An 11,512-nucleotide genomic window follows, 5' to 3' on the forward strand; every position below is an offset into this window, starting at 1 on the left:
AATAATATTGAATATATTATTTTTAAAATAAATTGTTTTTTATATATTTGTTGTTTTATAAAACACTTTTATTTATATTTTTGTAATTTTATTTATATGTTTGTAATTTTGCTGGGACTCATTTTAAGGAACACTTATTTTTGCTTATCTACGAAAATGTTACATATTCCAAAAACCTTATATTTTCCATTAGAAGACTTTCTAGTTTGTATTAATATTTTCAAAGTTTTATGTTTTAATTTAACTTTTAAGAAATATAATCTAAAAACAAAGTGATATAACGGTATCGATCTTTCTTCGTCTAATTGTATCAATAGAGAACTATTGTAGAAATATTTGATTTACCTGTAACGCTATGCGCATTATATACTAATAATAATTATTATAATAGATTTTCGTCCAATAATTATTATTATAATAGATGTTCGTCACGCTAATAATTTAATATACATATGAGTCCATAATAAAATCTAATTTTCAAGCATAATTGATAGAAGTAACTGAGCTATTGTCAGTAACTTTGTATTAATTCTATAATATAAGCGTGCGCGATTTAAATTTCTGTAAAAAAAATTGGAAGCTAATAATTTATTTATATCAGTGCTAATTTCGAAAGTTCACAATTGCGTCACAATGGATGAAGCTGTAATCTGATGAAGTTCTCCATTTAAATCATAAGTCTAGCTTATCTTGCGGTCTTATGTTGAGCCAAACTATTCTCCTTTATAGCCCGGAAGCACCGGAGAACTCATTATTATTATTAGCCTCTCAAAACCCATCCTAATCTTGCAATTTTCGAGACACGTAAGGTAGACATCAGCAATTTCGGTTAAACGTCGCTATTATTATGCGTTTACTTCGCGGCTATTTTCGGTAACCGACACGTCAGTTTGATATTTGATGTTTTGAGGTATTTAATGTCAAATGTACAAATGCATTGTAAATATATTCTACATAATCGTGTCAAATAGTTCTCTTTGGATTTACTGGCATTATCAATCTATAATAATAATATAATAATTCAATACTAACAATAATTCGAAGAGTAGCGTGCGCATTATTAAAATGACATCAAAACCAAAATTTTGAACGGTAAGAAAATGCATTTGAAGAACAATTAGTTAAATTGATTTATATGCACATATTTTCAACACAAAAACTGAATTATTGCATGTAAAATTTGGCCGTCACAAATGGCCATTGCTACCTATGTAGCAAATTGCTACTCACAGCGACATATCGCAATTCAATCTCTTCGTATATATATACGATTTGAAAAGCTCGCAACGTAATTCGTAAGCCGTAAAATATTTGAAGGGTAATATTCATTATATACACGCACCGCAAAAAGCGCTTGTCAAATGAATCCATTAGCCTGCGTAATTTTAGCGTCGAAATGAAACATATGACCGTGTTTGATACATGTAAGCCGCCAATTGCATGAATGAAACGGATCTCCTGTATCTCTTCGGAGCTACCTCGCGCAATCGCGGTGTAATTAAAACGCCGAGATTTTTCTCCGCTGTTTCCCCATAAAATCACGCATAAATCTGTTCTTGGCGATTACGCCGCGGCCGCCGCGCCTCTATCAGCCATCCAAACGTTAAACACCGCAAGTTGAAGAGAAAAAGCGTGCCTTCGAATTTATCACTGATACGAAATAAATCGCGCGGCAATTGCTCGTAAACATCCGATTGACATGCTTTCGAAACATCGAAACGACGCTCTCGCATTCCGACTGAATAGACGTCGGAGTTAAAAGAGCGACACGAGCTCTTGTGACGTATATTACGAGTGTCGGACGCGTGAAAACAATTCCATCAAAACGAAATTTTGGACCATTGCGATATAAACGGAAATATACTTTCAGACATGTCCAATACGTTTCTCAGATTTATCGTCGGCCTTCACAGTAACTTGCAGCCTTGCAGTAACTTATACTGTCATTCTCCCATTTTTGTAATACTTAATTTTACAACCTAATCCCTTAACATAATTTAGTTAATATCAAAAATATGTAGGTCAATATTTTATTTTAATTATTACTTTTTAATACTAAATAATTAATTTTATTACGTCTAATGAATAGATCGTTGAAGAAACTGCTTCTTTGTTTTCAATCTGACAAGAAAAGACTTTTATTCGCTTTCTAAGAGACCGAGGGGTCAACCACTACTACTAAAAAAATGTACAGTGATTGCCAATTATGGCAATACGATACATTTTATCGCTACTCGTAGTATCGCTTTTGTACTGTCAGTAATATTGCCATCTATTATCTCATGTACTGCCATCAATTACCTCGTGTACTGCTACCTATTACACAATATTGTCAAGTATTGCTAATGTATATTGCTCGAGGTATTGCTATGTATTGATAGCGTATTGCTAGTATTGTATTGCCGCAAATATATTCTTAAAAAAATGTACACTGATTCCTATAGTGGTTGATCCTTCGTAAGAAACGTTGTATTGATTTTTATTGTGTAAGTTCTCTCAGATGCTTTATTAACCCGTAAAGGACACCTCAGTGCGAATTCGCATCCACAAAATTTTCAACTGATGAGCATTTAAGAACAGATAAATTTGGTGGTCTTTCCTCACTACGTGAATTATGTTTGTACTCTATTGTTTGAAGTAGGGAGGATCATTTGCGCCTTAGCCATTGCTTGAGACACATTGAAAGTTCGTTTGGATGCGAAAAAACTCAAACTTTTTACTACCAAAACAAATTGATTTATATTTAATTCAATTAAAACTATTTTTTTACTTAAAATGTAACATTTCATTAACAAAATCCAATAAGGTTTGTGTCATTTTATTAAAAACAGGCAGTTATTTATTGATAAAGTTTTTTTTCTAGTTTTTCCAAAAATGGTTTTGTTTAACACGCAGTTTTGAAAGCAATTACGTTTTTTTTTTTTTTTCAAAAATTTAGTAATAATAATCGACAGGTTAGAAAATTTTATATTGGAAAACATACGTTTTGCTTTAATTTTGTTTTTTTATTTTCAGAGGATATAAAACTTTAAAAACGCTTGGTGCGAATTCGCACTCAGGTATTCTTTACGGATGTTCAAAAGAGACGTAGTCTTTGCGGGTTAATTGTTCCGAGATGACGCGGAATGAAAATCGTAGATACTCCGCCGAGGTTTCCTTCGGCTCGATCTGTCCTGTACGGCGATGTCCGCCGACTTTCCGCACACGTATATTTGCTTCAGAAAAATTCCACGTGACAAAATCACGTTCTCGCAGGTAGGTACATCGGCGGCACTCGCGTCGCGTCGCGCCGCGCGCCGCGCCGCGAATCGCTTGAAACCGACGAAAATTCGCATGCTCCGGGGATTTCGGTTGCTTCGAAAATCTTCGAAGCGCGAATGGCGGCACGGCGGCGGCGGCGGTGGCGACGGCGATCGCCGCCGTGTCATCTTTCGAGACATTTTTCGAATGCATCGACGTCGGAGAGGGGCGGGGGAGGGAGGGAGATACGTGAGCAACATCTTTACATCAGATACAGTCCCTCGCCGAGGAATCCCGAGCTCGCATGAATCCCCGGGCAGGTAAGAATATTTTTTCGCATTCGCGATATTTCTCCATGTGGTACGTTGCGCCTGTGTGTGCTCACGTGCGAGCACACGTGGCCATGCGAAAGAGATCGCGTGCTATTCGTCTATATAAGGTCCCACGGTACTTTCCTTCAGTCGTTTACCTTTATCACCGCCGAGCAGCTTGCACTTCCGTTGTTAATGCCGCGATAGGGAAATCCGAAACGAATACGCGCGGTGGAAAATGAAGAAACGCGTTTCTTTTGTCTACAAATGTTAATTGCAGTAACCTTTTAGAAAAAAAATGATTAAATTAGACGTCCCGTTACACGACAATCCGTTTACACGATAATTTGCAAAAATAGAAGAAACGATTTGACGGTGCAAAGTATTTCGCATAGCAGCGATAATCTAATTTCCATATTTATTTAAGAAAGTAATTTTTGGACTTTAACTTCATAATCACAGTTGAGGTAATATTGTTCGCCATAAATTATTTTCACAGGATTTAGAAAAAGATAGCATCGAATTATTAAATTGCTTTGGCACTTTAATTATGATATCACGTACCACTCAGTTTGGAACTGCGTTTTAAAGACCGATGATTATGCGGCGAGCAATTTGCTCGAACTTTTAAAATTGTAAGTTTCACATAAAAACATTATCAAACACTAAGATCCGCTTTGTAACGTGTTGGCGTTTTCTCATCTTACAATTAATTATTTGAAACATTCCACGATTCATATTTAATTGTTAAATATAAATAAATTTGCAGCAATTTGAAGTAGTATAAATAACTCGATACAATAAACTACAGCTGTTAATCAATTTTTAGATACTCAATCATATTATAAACAATTTATGAAGGTTTATACGGTCTCGCCGTCGAAGAAACTTCGACATTCATGTTATCATTTGCAATAATTGCGGTTTCCCGAGAGGGTTTTTCGAGTTTTCACCTGCAACGTGTCCGCAGGAAGTCAAGCTCGTATGGAATGCTCGTATACATGTCTGACCATTGACCACGCGCGGGCGGCGTTTGATTTCCATCGGTGTCGCCAACGCCGATGCCTTGCAAACTGGATTTACATGCCGCGGCTTTTGGACCCCTGCCAAATTGGTTGCACCTGATTCCGATCTCGACGTACCCGGAGCATTATGGTATTTTATACGAGCGGCGACGCCGATCTCTCGTGCGGGCTGGTGGCGCGACCAAGTTCGACCGCTCGATTTTACGACATAAAGTTTCAACCCCGGGGGCGAGCGCAAATGACGGGCCTGCGACGAAGAACCGTGCCGGACGACACGAAGACCGACGTCATAAGCGCAACGGTTTGCAGCAAGAAAACACGTCGATCGAGCATTAAAGCCTTTTTCCGCGCGGAGCACTCGGCGACACGCTGCGTATCAAAGATAATACGCGCTCGCGTTGCAGTAAATGCTATACATAGTACACAATGATGGTACTCGATGCACTAAAAGCTTACGAGCGGTCATCTTTTGCAGCTACCTTCGAAAAACGATCGGAAGGGATGTTCAAGCTCTTACAACTGTACGCGGATCAGGCACATAATCTTTAATTCATAGATATATTTAGTTCATAGATATGAAAAATTTATTAATTTATCTTATAATTTAAGAGGATCTTCAATATGTTATATCTTCAAAAATATCTTTAAAAATTATAAAATTCTATTTCTTTCTGTCTCCCTTTAATAATATAAGAAATGATATAAGAAAAATATTAAGTATTCAATGTCAACCTCTATTACTAAATTTAGAATGCGATCAAATTTAAATTCTTTTACTTTCAACTGCGATTTCACAATAATTTTATAACGTTTTTTTTTTCACAAAAATAACAATTTTTGAATGCGACGTATGCTAAATAAGAAAAATAGATCCAAGCTGAAAAATTAAATAACAATATTAACAATATATTGAATATTATTTTACATATTGATTAATTTAATTTTGATTCTGCATATTTGTAATAATTCATGTCGTAAAATGTTGAATATATTGCTTATTTATTCAAACGGTTGTTTTGCGTAGATGTTAATATTACGAGGTAGTAATTAGAGAAGGAAAATCGCGAGACTCAATACAACTTTTACATTGTAATCACTATAAAAAAGATATAAGAATGTCTCGGAGTCCTTTTAATACAAGTTGAATATCTGATAATTCCTAAGTGTTTTGCTCATTTCCGTTTATCGCCGTGCACTTCGTGCATACAAAGTAGCTTTAAAATCACATTGTCTCCTTCTTCCCGTTCAATTCGCAACTTTCCACTCTATAACCATGAAGTTTCGTCTATTTTCTGTTTAAAAAAGAGATTGGCGTAGCTTTCATACAAAAATCCCTCTTTAATTTATGTCTAAAAATTTCCAACTACCTTTGTATTAGTTTCAATACCATTAATTTCTCGTATTTTATATCTATCGTATATTAATAATATTAACAATATAATTATATATAAATAAAGTTTAAATCATTAACGTTACCTTTTACATTGTAATTTTCGATCATGGAATATTAACCAAACGAATTTTACAAATTTTTCGCGATGCTAAATAATTTATCTCTGAAATGATCAGGAAATGGGGAAAGAGACTGAATAAATTGTTATCAAAAAGAGATCGACAACAACAACGGAAAAGTCAGATTTTACTGTATTCTTTGTTTCATGATTTTTTTTTCATTAGCACAATCTGTCGCATAGTCTATCACATAGATCTGACTATTCTCGGCATTGCCAGGCTATCAATGTAACGTCACGCTGCTCATTAGAATCTTGCTTATCCATTAGTAAGCAATGAACCTTTTGAATTAGATCACTTGTCGATTGGATGGCGCAGTAATTACACGATATGGGTAACTACGACGTGTCGTTCCCATAGAGAATCGTGTTGACGCTTAATCAACTAAGCTGCATTTGCAAACTATCTGTCGACGATTCGATATCACTTCGTGCTGTTAGAACACAGGCTGATTGAAAGATGCATATAATCGTTCAGAAGACCTGACAAGTGCGTTACGTTTATGACGTCGCTTGATCGTATTGCTGTCGAAATGTATTACAAACTTGCTATTAATTTTGACATGAACGTTAACAGCATCCTGGGTGAGTGCAGGCATCGCTCGTAAAACGTAGTTAAGCAAGAGTAATTCGTTTTCACCACGAAGTTCGCATTAATGTAATGCGAACTTCAAACTTCGATGAATATGTAGAGGCAGAAAACACCTCAAAATATGTCACATATAGCGCTGGAATTTTTTCTAATATACGACATTTACACTCATCAAACTTGAATATTACTTATAATTATTCATTATTAATCAATTATAATTTAATTTTATTTTTCTGAAAGTGGCAATTTTGGCAAAATTTTAAAATTAATTTTTAAAATTAAATTTTCTCGCAAACACTTTGTGTATAAACGATTGGTTTATTAGTGTAATGTGCGCTAATTTGATGATGTACAAACTGTTTTTTGCTTGAAGTTAAAGCTTTTAAAGTTTTTATTGTATAATTTTCGCTGAGTTTTATCACTAATAAAAATAAGTGTGAAAAATTCAGAAAGATGAGATTTTACGCAGAGTAGTACGAAGAAGTATCCTTGACGCTAACTGAACCTGACCGTCAAGTAAGAGCAAGACGAAGGATTTCGTGGATTTCACGAAAGGGAAATATAGTAATGCGCGGAGTGAGAATTGGAGGTTGAATTTTGTAGAGAAAGAAGACAAAGTAGACAAAACGAAGAAGAAAATGTGAGCAGATCGGGAAGGAGAGACGGAGGCGAAGCTTTGCGCAATAGGTTGAACATATAGCGGAAGAGAGAAAGGCGAGCGTAAGGAAGCGAGGAAAGAGATGCGTACGATAGAGAAAGGAGCAGAGAAAGGGATACATTAAGTCAGACAGAGAGAGGTGGAGAAGCGGAGGGGCGAACGATTGCCGCATTGCACCCTCGCCGACGCGATTTCGCCTCTATCGATTCCGCGATTCCCCATGTGTTTTGTGCCGTATAGTCGTCGGATAGCATTATCCTTTCAAACCCGCGTTTTCACATTCGCAATATAATTTCGCAAAAATTTCCCGTGCAAAATTAATCGTTAATTTAAACCAGCTTGATCCGAGACTCTCTGTTATTTCCCCTTGGATTTCATGTAAAACGGTTTGACGGTTCATCATTTATTTGTTTCTAAGCGAAGCAAATTTTTCCTTTAACTAATTGCAAATTTTTATGTCGTGGCCAATAGATTGCGAATTAAAAAATCATAAGTCACCATGCATAGGGTGTTCAAAATGTACTTGAGAGATAGATTCACAGATAAATGGATGATTCTTGCTGAGACAGCTTGAATAAAAATAGTTCCACAAAAAACGTTCGTAGAATTAAAGTTTTAATATTTGTCTATGCAAGACAATGCTATTATCGGACAAGTTATCAAGTTTTATATCCCTGCTCTCTAAAAGTGAATCAGTGGAATCATCACTGATTGTCAGCGTATATCATTTTCCAGTGGCATACTGTGATAAACAGCGATTATTTCAATCGTTTTAGTGATAATATACTGATTTAAACAGTGAATATCACTGAAATTCACTGTCTTTCAGTGATATTCACTGTTTAAATCAGTATATTATCACTAAAGTGACATTAAAATAGTCACTGTTTATCACAGTTCTAAGTATGCCACTGAAAAATGATATATACTGAAAATCAGATTCCACTGATTCACTTTTAGAGAGTGTGCAAGTAAAATAAATCCTTTGCCATCTGTAATATATTAAGCCGTTTAAAATTTGTATGAAATAACGATAGAAACATATTCATCTTATACTATTTATATTATATATTACAAAAGCTAGTTATATTTCACTAGATATTTAACACACTCGCATTCTCTTTGGTGGGAGGAGAATTTTGTGTCTTTGTGACCCATGAGATTTGGAAAATGGTGGTGCTTCGTATCAGTCCCAATTCGATGCAAAGTCGAGCTTGCACTAGGGAGCTTCAATGTACAACCTCAGTCAAGAACATCGGAAATATCACGTTTTATAGATCTAATCGTAAAAGTAATATCTTTAATCAAAAGTTTGCAGAATTTATACCGTATCTTTTTAATTTTAATAAGAAAAAAAAATTCTTTAATAAACTAACATTGATTAAACCTGTTATATATTTTTATTTTAAAAAATCTTTTACATTTATATTATTTATTTCACATATTCATCGATTTGTTTTAATTTTTGTGAGTGTGAGTGAAGCTGGCATATCATTTTGTGGACCTTATAGATTACGTAAATAGATGAATTTAAAAAAATATTAGTTGGTACCTAAAAAACGGTTTGAAAGGATGAAATCATCCCTTATATGTAAAACATTTTCAGTTGTTTTTGTTATATCTCGAAAACTATTCAAGATATTAAAAAATGTTTTATTCAAAAACTTTACAGTAAAATTATTTTTATTTGTTTACGTTAATAGTATCTTTTAACAATTATTTTCAATAATTTAAAAAAAAATAATTTTTAACGTAAATGAATAAAAATAATTTTTGTAGTAATTTTGTATAAAACATTTTGTGATATCTTGAATAGTTTTTGAGATTATAATGTTTGATAAAAGTTAAATATTGCTTTACTATAAAGAGTGATTTCAAAACTATTTTTCCACCGCAACTGATATTTTGTAATTTGTATATTTATCTGTTTACGTAATCTATGTGCAGTATACTATATTAAAATCAGTATATTAAAATCAGAACTTGACACTTAATTTTGTTATAAAACTAGGTGTATAGTCACACATATCGGTCAAATAATGTTTTATCGTTTTCCGTGACAAAACGCTATCATTTCCACATGTGGAATCATTATTTTTTGATATCTTGAATAGTTTTCGAGATACAACGAATAAAGTTAAATATCACTTTACTATAAAAAGTGATTTCAAAACCGTTTTTTCTACCGCAACTGTTATTTTGTAAATTCGCCTGTTTACGTAACCTATATATATTGTATATGGCTGTTAAAAAATTAAATTGAGAGAAAACCAATGAACGGTCATAGCAGAATCTTGGTGCTTACTAATATTTCTGCGTGAATTTTATGTACATATATTCTAGTTTCACAAACTGTGCTGCGTTTACAAATTAAATTCAAAATAGCGCAACTGGTTTGATGGATCAAAAACAAAATAATAGTTTTATGACTTATTCTTAGTTTTTGAGTATTTTGGAATTTCTGAATCTGTTCCTTAATAAATAATTCATTTTTATATAAATAATGAAATGTTAAATGATTTATTAAAATTATTTGTATTATTGCTCCTGGACTGCTGACTGGATCGGTCATTTAGAATTTTAAAATTATTTTTAATTTATAATCAGCAACCCGAAAAATCCCCGAGTACAAAGTTTCAAATGAATCGGTATGATACAAAAATTTGTAACACAAATGGTTAATTGAATTAACAATAAAATAAAATGCATTTCTTAAATACTGTTCCATTAATAAATGAGATTGTACATGTACAAAATGAATGCACTCAACTCAAAGATGTTACATGCATCATTATTATCACGATATAAACCTGACTGATAACTATTTTGTCATACTCAATTGTATTAATATATAAATAAATAATCTTACATACATATAACAGCAATACAATTTAAATATTATAATATTAAAGAACTCTTATATACATTATCAAATATTTAATTATTAAAGAGGATTCCGGCTTCGTGTAAGAACTGTGTTTAAAGATTGACAAATATTAAGGTGCGCAGTTTGTGTGTGGTTATGGATATTAGTAATAATGAAAATTAATACACACCAATCCGTGTCGACTCCATAGGCATTACTCCAATATATTTGATTTTATAAGAAATGAGAGGAAAGAGAACTCATGCAATGCTTGTTTTGATACTCGTATATTTTTCCAATCATATTCTCAAGACATTACCAAAACATTATAGGACTGACGACTAGTTTTTCCTGCTTTGACTTTCGGCAACCAGGCCGATCCTTTCTTTTTCGGATAATTTCAGCGAGTTCCTATTTACAATATATTTTCTGTGTCTCCTTCATATCGCGTGTTTATTACTTAAGTCTTACTCTATTTATTACCTACAACTTATTAAATTAATAAGAGGTAAAGAGCTGTGAGCCGAAGCACGAAGTTTAATTCTCCAAGTAAAAATAACTTTTGAATTACAATATAGTTAATCTGCAATTTATTCTTACGGGTCTATTTCTTTCAATTTATTAAATATTATATATTAGTTAAAAATATTTATAAATATATTTTACATACATATATTTTACATAAAAAAAATATATATATAATAAATATATATTTTTTTTGTAAAATAATTTTGAAATATTTGTTGCGGACAAAGCACTGTAAGAAAATTCTGTTCGTACTAGATGAAATGGAATGTCAAAGGATTTGCCGAGGAACTTAAAAATGAAAAACACCTAGACAAGAAAAATACTATGTTTGAGAGATATTTATGTAATCAAGAAAAATATATTCCTACATTAAAAATTCTTAATACTAACTTTATTGTTATTCTCAAAACATCGTAATTTAATTATTATATTGAGAGAATATACAGAAGTATTCCTGTTCTCCATGTTGCAAATGTGCTGAAATGTGATCGATTTTATAAACAAATACGTGAAATTTTTTATTGAATTTTTGTATCCCTTGGGAAAGAAACAAAAAAAAATCTATGGAATAATTGAAAAAAACCGGTCTCTTTTAAATGACAAAACTAATGAAACAAGCATTATTACCATGCATACGAATATTAACACCCAAAAAAAAAATAATTTTAATGTTAGTGGAATCCGCTAAATCTTAGAGGATTTTATTCTTGTATATGGCCTCAAGAGGAATCTTCTGAAATTAAGAGAAAAATATTCTGTGCACAATATTCTAATAGTTAGA

The 11,512-nt window shown here is 32.9% G+C and overlaps 1 long non-coding RNA gene across 2 annotated transcripts; it reads left to right on the top strand.

The window, feature by feature from the left end:
* The first annotated feature begins 3,513 nt into the window (after positions 1-3,513).
* Positions 3,514-5,397, top strand: LOC105456810. Of its 2 annotated transcripts, none has more exons than XR_975289.1 (3): positions 3,514-3,560; positions 4,051-4,186; positions 4,522-5,397. It is a non-coding gene; the product is annotated as an uncharacterized LOC105456810 (long non-coding RNA). The 2 variants fall into 2 exon arrangements; XR_975290.1 differs by lacking the exon at positions 3,514-3,560 and adding an exon at positions 3,807-3,981.
* Positions 5,398-11,512: the final 6,115 nt, after the last annotated feature.

Source organism: Wasmannia auropunctata, unplaced genomic scaffold (assembly GCF_000956235.1).
Source record: "Wasmannia auropunctata unplaced genomic scaffold, wasmannia.A_1.0 LD335547.1, whole genome shotgun sequence".
NCBI classification, from domain to species: domain Eukaryota; kingdom Metazoa; phylum Arthropoda; class Insecta; order Hymenoptera; family Formicidae; genus Wasmannia; species Wasmannia auropunctata.